The sequence below is a fragment of the Panthera pardus genome, unplaced genomic scaffold (genome assembly GCF_024362965.1).
Source record: "Panthera pardus isolate Hobbes unplaced genomic scaffold, ASM2436296v1 HiC_scaffold_11, whole genome shotgun sequence".
NCBI classification, from domain to species: domain Eukaryota; kingdom Metazoa; phylum Chordata; class Mammalia; order Carnivora; family Felidae; genus Panthera; species Panthera pardus.
Genome location: NW_026526666.1, coordinates 40,997,735 through 41,008,795, shown reverse-complemented (window position 1 = coordinate 41,008,795; position 11,061 = coordinate 40,997,735). Strand labels below are relative to the sequence as shown.

Below are 11,061 nucleotides of genomic sequence, written 5' to 3'. Positions count from 1 at the left end.
TTTTAGAGACAGTGAATGTGTGAGTGGGAGAGAGAGGGAGAGAGAGAATCCCAAGCAGGCTCCATGCTCAGCACTGAGCCTGTTGTGGGGCTTGATTCCATGACCCTGGGATCATGACCTGAGCTGAAATCAAGAGTCGGATGCTCAACTGACTGAGCCACCCAGACACTCCAGTTATTTCTATTTTTAAAAGAAAAAAATATATTTATAAAATATCAATCTTCAAAAAAAAAAAACCGAACACCATCAATTTGTTCATAAAACACTGATATTGATTAATTAGGCAACAAAGTCACAAGAAATTGGAAAATTTTGATTCTTAAGTTCCACTAATATGACTGTATTCTATATGTTTAATGTCTCAATCCTCTTTGTATTTCTAAGATTACAGGAGAAATTAGAGTATGGCCAGAAACTATAATTGTTTAATCAGCCAGATCTTTTAAGGTAACTTTCAGGAGAGATATGATATACATTATAAATGCTACTTATTATATACAGCCATCTAAGTGTTTGGATTTTAGTTCAGTTGGGATAAATACTACTTAGTTTTAATTTATATAGCTATAAGAATAATACAAATAATATACAAATTATCTTGTTAGATCATAATTTGGCCTTCATTTAATTTTTGTTACTTAAATACTGGATGACCTTGGTAGAATTTTGTTGCTTAAATTTGATCATATACAAATAAAGAGATTGGTTTAGATGGTTTTGAAGATGAAATTAATCTGGAAATCCCCTATGTTTTATTTTGTATATGTTTTGTGTTTTATTTTCCATATTTTGGTTATTTCATATTTATTTTCATAGTAAATCATGAATGGCTGAAGTCTGCCAAATATTTTTCTTAAGTTCTGTTGGAAAAAATAAGGTTTTTTTTTTAGGTCTTAACACACTTTGATAGCTATATAGCATTACATATATCAGTGGGTTAGATTATCTAGTTTCAATAGGTACAGGTAATTTAAGGATTGCTCTTCTGAGTTTTAAGAGGAGCACTCTGCTCAGGACAGAGTGAGGAGGAGTGGTTTGGAAATGATTCCTCTCTAAAAAGAAAAACAAAACCCAAAAAACAAACAAACAAAAAAAACATGTGCAGATGACTTCAGAGTTTCACAAGAACCTCAGAGGTATCTCTGGGCATCATCTTATGGTCACAGTATAAATACCAAAGAGTGTCATTGAGAAACCATGGCTTTGGCCAGCCAGATTTCAACTTCCTTCTGCGGTTTACCCCATTTTTTTCTTCTTTAACCATAAGTGTTATACTTGTGTTTTTAGGCATGTCCCTTGAAAGCACCACTTAGGGCTTACAAAGTAGCACTTTTGGTCCACCATCCATCATCTTCCATAAAAGCCTGATGAACTTGTTGAAGGTTTTAGTTGAGACCCTGTTTAAATTTGCACTTGACTTGGAAGTGTGTCTCACAGAAATCTTCCAGATGGATCTCTGACCTATCAGGTGTAGAGAGGGTTTGCTGTAGTTTTTTCAGGTATTCATTATTCCACAGAGTTTATTACAGGAAATTTCTGTTTATATTTTGTTTGAGTTTTCAGCTGGTTTTAAAGATATAAATTGAATAATGTTATCCTTAGGGGATGATGTTTCCAAGAGTGATCCTCTGGGTTTGGAGAACTGTACTGCAGCATTTTAGAATCTGTCATTTATAAAGAGCATAAATCCTTCCATTTATTTTTGAAAGTGGCTTTACAAATGAGTCTGGTATTTGAGACTGAGTGCAGTTATGAAAATTATACTTTAGTTTCATTCTGGCTGGCTGGGATTAGTCTAAACATGCATATTTTTCTAAAACATGTCCCATGTCTGACAAGAAAGGTGAACAGCTATGATTGCTATCATAACAGGATATTTTATGGTCTGTATGTGAAATGGAAGAGGCAGTAAATTTACTGATATTATAATACACTAGTTTGATGTATAGTGTGTGGTTAGATTTCACCCACAGGAAAGAATATCCATTTTACTACCCTTGGTGCTGAACATATTGTATGGTTTTTCTGTCACAGAACATGGTATCTAGTTGTGTTAGAGTGGCAGGCAAACCCTTTACCACATGGCCAAAATCTTCATCTTCCACTGCACCAGTATATGCTCCTGGAGTTCAATCCTCTTAGATTTCTCAGCGTTCTTCAACTTCCTCTGTATTTTCTCACCTCCATATTTGGTTCACACAACTTCCTTCTTCTGGAGTGCCCATGTCTGCCATCACAGGTTCTGACATCTCGCTCATGGTTCAGGGTTCCATTGACCTGCCCCTTCCATGAAGCACATGCCGTGTCCAGCTGGCGCATGGCAAGTTGCACTACTAACAAGTGTTCATTCTCTTCTTTGTTCATCTGTTTTTTTCAGTGGATCATCCCAGGCCAAAGTAAGTGTTTCCTTTTGAAACATCTTGTATTTTTGTAGCAGCAAAACAACTATTCTCCCCAATTTTATTTTATAAGTGTTTTCCTTGGTCTAGACTAGAACACACTTTCAGGAAGGAAGCATGCTTTGTTTAGTCTCTCACAGTGCCTGACACTGAAGTCTTTGCTCTTCTCCCTACACACCAACTGTCCTCCTTTGACAGCAGATTCATGCTGATTTGTTTGGTCACCTGCTTGTATTTGGGTTAGTCCGGCAAGGCATGGCTCCTCTTCTATTAGATGGTAAGCTCCTTGAGAACACGTTTCATGTCCGAGTTATCCTCTTATCCTCCAAAGTACAAGGACAGTGCCATGCACATGGAAAGTGCTCATTAAATCCTTACGGAGTGAGAGAAACAGCCTGTTCAGCCAGTGCACAGGACCATAGTGTATTCCACAGTTCCATAGAAAATGGCATTTACTGTCCACTTTTTAGAAGAGGAATATATCCTATTAGAATAGAAACAGAAGGAATGGGGGGGGGGGGTCATATAACTTAGATCACATTCTAAACCTGGATAGGAGGAAGCTGGTGATGTTGATAACGTAAAAAGAAATTAGCGGGACACCTGGGTGGCTCAGTCGGTTAAGCAGCTGACTTCAGCTCAGGTCACGATCTCATGGTCCGTGAGTTTGAGCCCCGCGTCGGGCTCTGTGCTGACAGCTCAGAGCCTGGAGCCTGCTTCGGATTCCTTGTCTCCCTCTCTCTCTGCCCCTCCCCCGTTCATGCTCTGTCTCTCTCTGTCTCAAAAATAAATAAATGTTTAAAAAAATTAAAAAAAAGAAATTAGCAATGATTTGAAATACTTGTTTCAGAAAAAAGTAATAGTCCTGTTACCACTGGTTTAAGCTCTGTTTTTGAGTTGCATGTCAGTCATGTTTGTAATATTTCTCCAGCCCCTGAGGCTTTTGATGTTTCCATTTTAGTTTATTACACAATGTATGGCTTAAAAAAATTCCTTAAAAAAATAAGGAAGTTGGAACACAATGGGATAAACAGAAGTTTGAGTTCACTTATGATTTTTTATTTTATATTTTAAACTTAAAAAAATTAGTCATTTATTGAAATTTTAAAATATTACCCATTTCTTCATCACCCCACCCATAGGCCTTGCAACCACCAAGCTTTTCTCTATATTTATGAGATTAGGTTTTGTTTGTTTGTATTTGTTTTTTTTCTCATTCCATATATAAGAGAGATCATATGATATTTGTCTTTGTCTGACTTATTTGACTTAGCGTAATACTCTTGAAGCCCATCCATGTTGTCACAAATGGCAAGATTTCATTCTTTTTTATGGCTGAATAATATTCCAGTGTGTGTGTGTGTGTGTGTGTGTGTGTGTGTGTGTGTGTGGTTGTGTGTATACCACAGTGAATGATGAATCCATCATTCATCCTTTGATGGATACTTAGGTTGTTTCCATATCTCGGGTATTGTAAATAATGCTGCAATGGACATGGGGGTGCATTTATCTTTTTGAATTAATGTTTTTGTTTTCTTCAGATAAGTATGCAGAAGTGGAATTGCTGGATCATATGGTAATTCTATTTTTAATATTAAAAAAAACTCCATACTGTTCTTCATAGTAGTTGCACCAGTTTGCATTCTCACTAACAGTGCATATGGGTTTTCTTCTGTCCACATCCTTGATAACACTAGTTATTTCTTGTCTTCTTGATAATAGCCATTCTAGCAGGTATGAGGTGATATCTCATTGTGGGCTTGATTTGCATTTCTCTAATGATTAATGATGTTGGGAATTTTTTCATGTACCTGTTGGCCATTTGTGTGTTTTTTTTGGAAAGACATTTACTCATCTTCTGCCCATTTTTTTTTTTTTTTTAATTTTTTTTTTCAACGTTTTTTATTTATTTTTGGGACAGAGAGAGACAGAGCATGAACGGGGGAGGGGCAGAGAGAGAGGGAGACACAGAATCGGAAACAGGCTCCAGGCTCCGAGCCATCAGCCCAGAGCCTGACGCGGGGCTCGAACTCACAGACCGCGAGATCGTGACCTGGCTGAAGTCGGACGCTTAACCGACTGCGCCACCCAGGCGCCCCAACTTCTGCCCATTTTTAATTGGATTTTTTTTTCGCTTTTGAGTTGTATGAGTTCTTTATATATTTTAGATATTAATCTCTTATCAGTTATTTAATTTGCAACATGTTTTCTTCCAGTCAGCATGTTGCCTTTATATTTTGCTGATGGTTTCCTTTTCTGTGCAGAAGCTTTTTAGTTTTGATGCAGTTCCATTAGACTACTTTTGATTTTTTTCCTTTTAACTTGGTGTCAGATTCAAAACATTATCACCAAGACCTATGTCAAGGAGCTTATCACCTATCTTCCAGGAGTTTATAGTTTCAGGTCTTACATTCAAGTCTTTAGTCCATTAAAAATTAATTTTGGGGGTCCAGTTTCATTACTTTGTATGTTTGTTGCCCATTTCCCCAACACTATTCATTGAAAAAACTGTCCTTTCTACATTGTATGTTCCTGGCTCCTCTCTCATAAATTAATTGACCATATATGCATGGGTTGATTCCTGGGATTTCTATTCTGTTCCATTGATATTTGTGTCTGTTTTTATGCCAGTACAATGCTGTTTTGATACTTTAGCTTTGTAATATAATTTGAAATCAGGTAGCATGATGTCTTCAGCTTTGTTCTTTCTAAAGGTTGTTTTGGCTATTTGGGGTCTTTTGTGGTTCCATATACACTTTAGGATTGTGTGTTCTATTTCTGTGAAAAATATCATTGGAATTTTGATAGGGATTGAATTGAATCTGTAGACTGCTTTGGGCAGTGTAGACATTTTAACAATATTAGTTCTTCCAATCCATGAGCACAGAATATTTTTCCTTTTATTTGTGTGTTCTTCGTTTTTTATTTAAAAAATTTTGAAATTTTATTTAAATGCAAGTTAGTTAACATATAGTGTAATAATGATTTCAGGAGTAGAATTTATTGATGTATCGCTTACAAATAACCCCCAGTGCTCATCCCAACAAGTGCCCTCCTTAATGCCCAATCCCCATTTGGTCCATCCCTCCCCACCCAATACCCTCCAGCAACCCTCAGTTTGTTCTCTTTATTTAAGAGTCTCTTATGGTTTGCCTCCCTCTCGCTTTTTATCTTATTTTCCCTTGCCTTCGCCTATGTTCATCTGTTTTGTTTCTTGGATTCCACATATGAGTGAAATCATATGATATTTATCTTTCTCTGGCTGACTTGTTTTGCTTAGCATAACACACTTAGTTCCATCCACATTGTTGCAAATGGCAAGATTTCATTATTTTTGATTGTCGAGTAATAATCTGTTATATATATATATATATATATATATATATATATATATACCACATCTCCTTTATCGATTCATCTGTTGATGGACATTTTGGCTCTTTCCATAATTTGGCTGTTGTTGATAGTGCTGCCAAAAACATTGGGGTGCATGTGCCCCTTTGAATCAGCATTTTTGTATCCTTTGGATAAATACCTAGTAGTGCCATTGCTGGGTTGTAGAGTAGTTCTAATTTTAATTTTTTTGAGGAAACTCCACACTGTTTTCCAGAGTGGCTGCACCAGTTTGCATTCCCACCAACAGTGCAAAAGTGTTCCCCTTTATCCTCATCCTCACCAACATCTGTTGTTTCCTGAGTTGTTAATTTTAACCATTCTGACAGGTGTGAGGTGGTATCTCATTGTGGTTTTGATTTGTGTTTACCTGATGATGAGTAATGTTAAGCATCTTTTCATGTGTATGTTAGCCATCTGGATGTCTTCTTTGGAAAATTGTCTGTTCATGTTGTTTGCCCATTTCTTCACTGGATTGTTTTTTGGATGTTGAGTTTGAGAAGTTCTTTATAGATTTTGGATATAAAATCTGTAAGAAAACTATAAGAAATCTATTTGTGTCTTCTTCAATTTCTTGTATTAATATCTTGCAGTTTTTAGTGTACAGGTCTTTTACTTCCTTGGTTCAATTTATTGCTAGGTATTTTATTCTATTTGATGCAATTCTGAGAGGGATTATTTTGTTAATTTTTCTTTCTCATAATTTGTTGTTAGTGTAAGGAAACACAACAGATTTTGTTTGCTGCAAACTTACTGATAGTGTTTATTGGTTCTAATAGTTTTTTGATGGGGTCTTTAGGGTGCATGTGTATAATATCGTGTCATCTGCAAATATTGACAGTTTTACTTCTCTCTTTCCAATTTAGATGACTTTTATATCCTTTTCTTGCCTAATTGCTCTAGGAAGGACTTCCCATACTAAGTTGAATAAAAGTGGCAAGAGTGGACATTTTCATATTCCTGATCTTAGAGGGAAAGCTTTCAGCTTTTCACCATAGAATATAATCTTAGCTGTGGACTTGTCATATATGGCCTTTATTATGTGTAGGCACATTCCTCACTTAGTTGAAATTTATTATCATAAATAGAAGTTGAATTTTGTCAAATGCTTTTTCTACATCTATTCAGATGATCATATGATTTTTATCCCCCATTTTGTTGATGTGGTATATCACATTGACTGATTTGTGGATGTTAAACCATCCTTACATCCATGAAATAAATCCCACTTTATCATGGTATATGGTCCTTTTAATGCAGTGTTGAATTAATTTGCTAATATTTTATTGAAGATTATGCATATGTTAATCAGAGATATTGGCCTGTAAGTTTCCTTTTTGTGGCATCCTTGTCTGATTTTGGTATCTGAGTAATGCTGGCCTCATAAAGTTAGTTTGTAATAGTTTTCCCCTCTTCTATTTTAGAAGAGTTTGAGAAGGACTGGTATTGACTCTTAATTAAATGTTTGGCAGAATTAACCAGTAAAGCTGTCTGGTCCTGGACGTTTTTGTTGGGAGATTTTTGATTACTGCTTCAATCTCCTTTCTAGTGATATGTTCAGATTTTCTATTTCATTATGATTCCATGTTGGTATTCATGTTTCTAGGAATTTATCATTTCTTCTAGGTTGTCCAAATTGTTACCATATAATTATTTATAGTAGTCTCTTATAATCTTTTGTATTTCTGAGGTATCAGTTGTAACATCTCTTTCATTTCTGATGTTATTTATTTGAATCATTTCTCTTTTTTCACAGTGAGTCTAGGTAAGGCCTTGTCAGTTTTGTTTATCTTTTCAAAGAACCAGCTCTTAATTTCATTGATTTTATTTATTATCCCTTTCATCTCTATTTCATTAATTTCTGATCCAATTTTTGTTATTTCCTTCCTTCTAACTTTGGGCTTTGTTCTTTTTTTATTAGTTCCTTGAGGTGTAAATTTAGGTTGTTTATTTGAGAATTTTTTTGTTTGTTCGTTTCTAAGGTAGGCATTTCTCTCTACGAACTTTCCTCTTTGAACTACTTTTGTTGCATCTCGTAAATTTTGGTATGTTACATTTCCATTTTTGTTTGTCACAAGGTATTTTTAAATTTCTTTTTTGAGACATACATTATTTATATTTGATATATTTTAGAAATAGCAACTCCATGAGGCAGGTAAGTCCTGTGCCTCAATAGGGTTTAATGATTCATCCATGTCACCTAGTAAGTGGTAGGCTCTGAGGCAAAATAAGATCAATGTTAACGTAATTAACTTCTTCTTAACGTAATTTAACTTCTTTTTTTTAATCTTTAATGTTTTTTTTTAATTTTTGAGAGAGAGAGAGACAGAGACAGACTGTGGTAAGACTGTGCTCCCCACTTCACGGAGTCATCTTCTGTGAAGTGCTCTTGGAATGGCAAACATACACATGCAGCTCATTGGAGGTGGAGAAAGACATTTATTTTACAAAAGTGAAAAGGAGCTCTGGAATAGTCACTCTATAGCAACATTTTGCTTCATTTTGTTTCATTTCACTACTAGAATTGTTTTATTGTTGGTAAGATTACTTCCATGATTTCCTTTATTTTGAAAAAAACAATCTTTCTTTTAACTAAATTTTTGCCAGTTTGTGACCAAGATAAAGACACCATATGACTAGTCTTTTTGGAATGGGAAGTCAAAGACCAGAAAAAATTAAACGCCTTTGACACTATCACCCAAGAGACCAGTGCTTCACTACTGATGAGATGGCAAGTCTCTGAGTTTACTTCTGTGTACATTCTTAACTCATGACTAATACCTGTCTGCTGAGTATGTTTCCTGCCTGGTCTCGGTGCCCTAGTTGCAAAGCTTTACATGGCTAACTGCTTCTTCTTTTACTTTCCTTGAAGGTCACAGGCAATAATGATGCACTCCTATTACTGGGAAGACAAAGATGTAGCTGTATTTTCAAATGCCCATGGTCATGGCTATCATTTTTCACAAAAACAAATGAAGATTTAAATCCTGAGGCTTGTGGGGATGCACTTGGGTTTCATTATGGCTGGTGTGCTGATGCATCCATGCAATCTGTCTTTCTTTTAAAGATGTGCCGTCCATCACAGAGCAATGGCACTAATGAGCTTTCCAAACAACCAGGATCACACTTTTTAATAAGGATTGGAAAATGAGACCTACGATGTCTTGCCTGTCAGAGAGGAAAAAGAATGTGAGAGATCTACAAAGTCTTGCTTCATGTAAATTGGTATTTGCCTTTCCAAATGACGTGTTTGCTAATAAAGTATACAAAGATGTCTTAGCAGGTACTGGAGAAAGCCTTAGGGCCTGCTGGTGTGCAGCAAGTAATCATACGAAATCTGAACTTGGGGTGGAGTGAAGTGGCTGTAGAAGGAAATAAACATTTTGTGCATTGTTTTGTCTTTCTAAAGACTCCTTTGTTCCCATAATGATGAACCATTACATTGACTATAAGAATACTGCCAACATTTCAGGCATTCTGTAGAATCTGCCTAACTATATCTTAGAATGAACCACAGCTGACTTAGCCTGATAACTAATTGTTTATCAATAGAAAGGGGCTTTAAAAATACAGGGATATCAGACACCGAGCAATTAAGGGGTCATTTGTTCAGATGAAAAATAGTAGATGAGTGGGGACTACATAGCCAGCACCCAATTTAATCCTCATTCTGAAGACAGAGTCTTGATCTTAGCTTAAGAAATGCTTTGGGCAAATTCTGTTGGAGAAATGTGATTTGGATGCCAAATATCTCATATAGTGGATATGGGTTGTTCAATCTGACAAATGGAGAAGAATATTAAAAGAAACAAACACAGAGGCAAATTCCTTTAGAGACCAGGAACTAGCATTATGTCCATTTACTAATAACCAAAAAATGGCCTTTGTAGCACAGAAAGTCTCTAAATGCTTTAGGGTAACTCTAACCAGTCTCAATTACAGATCTGTTTTATACTTTAAGATTAGTTCCTGGGTGAGGAGTAAAAAAGGTGCCATTTTTTTCTTTTCTGTGCTCAGAAACATGAAAGACAAACAAACAAACAAAAAACTCTGCATGCAGTATTTTTAGTAGGCTAAATATGAAATACTTTATACAATTTCTTGTTTCTTTTCATCTAAGCATGATTTAAAAAGGGGATAATGTGATTATATTTTTGTATAGGAGGGAGCAGAATTTCTGGATAATCTTATGCTCAGCTTGATTGCTTTATTGATAAGAAAGGAGGACGTGTGAATGTATATTTTATGAGTAATGCATTTATTAAGCACAGACGGTACATAATGCATTAGGCTTTATGTGAATTGCATTGGATTTATCTTTCTTTTAGAGCATATTTTAAAAAATGTTTTACTGCATCTATTACAACCCCTTTATAGCTAGGATGTTACTCCATGGTAATAGTGGTTTAGCATTTTAGAGCAACTTGTAAGATGCTACTCAAGGGAAAAAAGGTCATTCAGGCATGCATAATCAATAATCAACATCTCTCGTCTCCCCATTTCCCCTTTTACTTAAGCAATGCTTCTTTTTCTGGAATCTTCTAGTCAGTCAAGTTTACTGACAAATCTGTGAAAAAAGTGGCGTGATTATAAATTAATAGGAGAAATAAACAGATCTAAAAATAGTTTGTAGAGGTAGAGCCAAACGTCTCAGTCCGACAAAAGTAGCATGCTGCTTGAGAGTGTGTCATATCTTCTGACAGAGTGAAGCATCCTCCTGATTGCTCTTTGAGAACGAACCACCTCCTGCAGGCAACAGGGGTTGGCTTGCACGGCCAGCCTCAGAAAGGAGACCATTGTGGAAATTATGCTCCAGCTGCCTGTTTTCCCTTAATCACTGCCTATATATTAGCTAATATATTAGCTTTAAATATATCTTAAGTTCATTCATAAGGATAAAACCTTTGGAGATTTTTCAGAGTTTTATAAACTTCTAATTAAAATTTTCCATATATTCTCAAATCTGGCATAGCATTTGTCAGTTTTAGCATTAACCTGACCACAGGGCTTTATCATCTGCAGCATGAATAAGCCATATCCTTTAATGCTGAAATAATCTAAACGGAATAATATGATTCATCCTCCCAATAAAAATTTTCAGCTGTTTGGAGGTTTATCATGGTATAGAGATGAGTATTAGAGTCTCCATTTGGATTAAGTTTGCATAACTAGAATGTGTAAAGCTTCCCTAATTTTTTCCTGGCTTTGCTATTTATGAGAAGAATATTGCATATGAAGAAAGTTTAAAACCATTTAAAACAATCCAAAT

General features: G+C 35.6%; 1 pseudogene; it reads left to right on the top strand.

The window, feature by feature from the left end:
- The first annotated feature begins 8,951 nt into the window (after positions 1 to 8,951).
- The window catches only part of LOC128775931 (tigger transposable element-derived protein 1-like), a 93,715-nt pseudogene continuing 91,605 nt past the window's right edge, over positions 8,952 to 11,061 (top strand).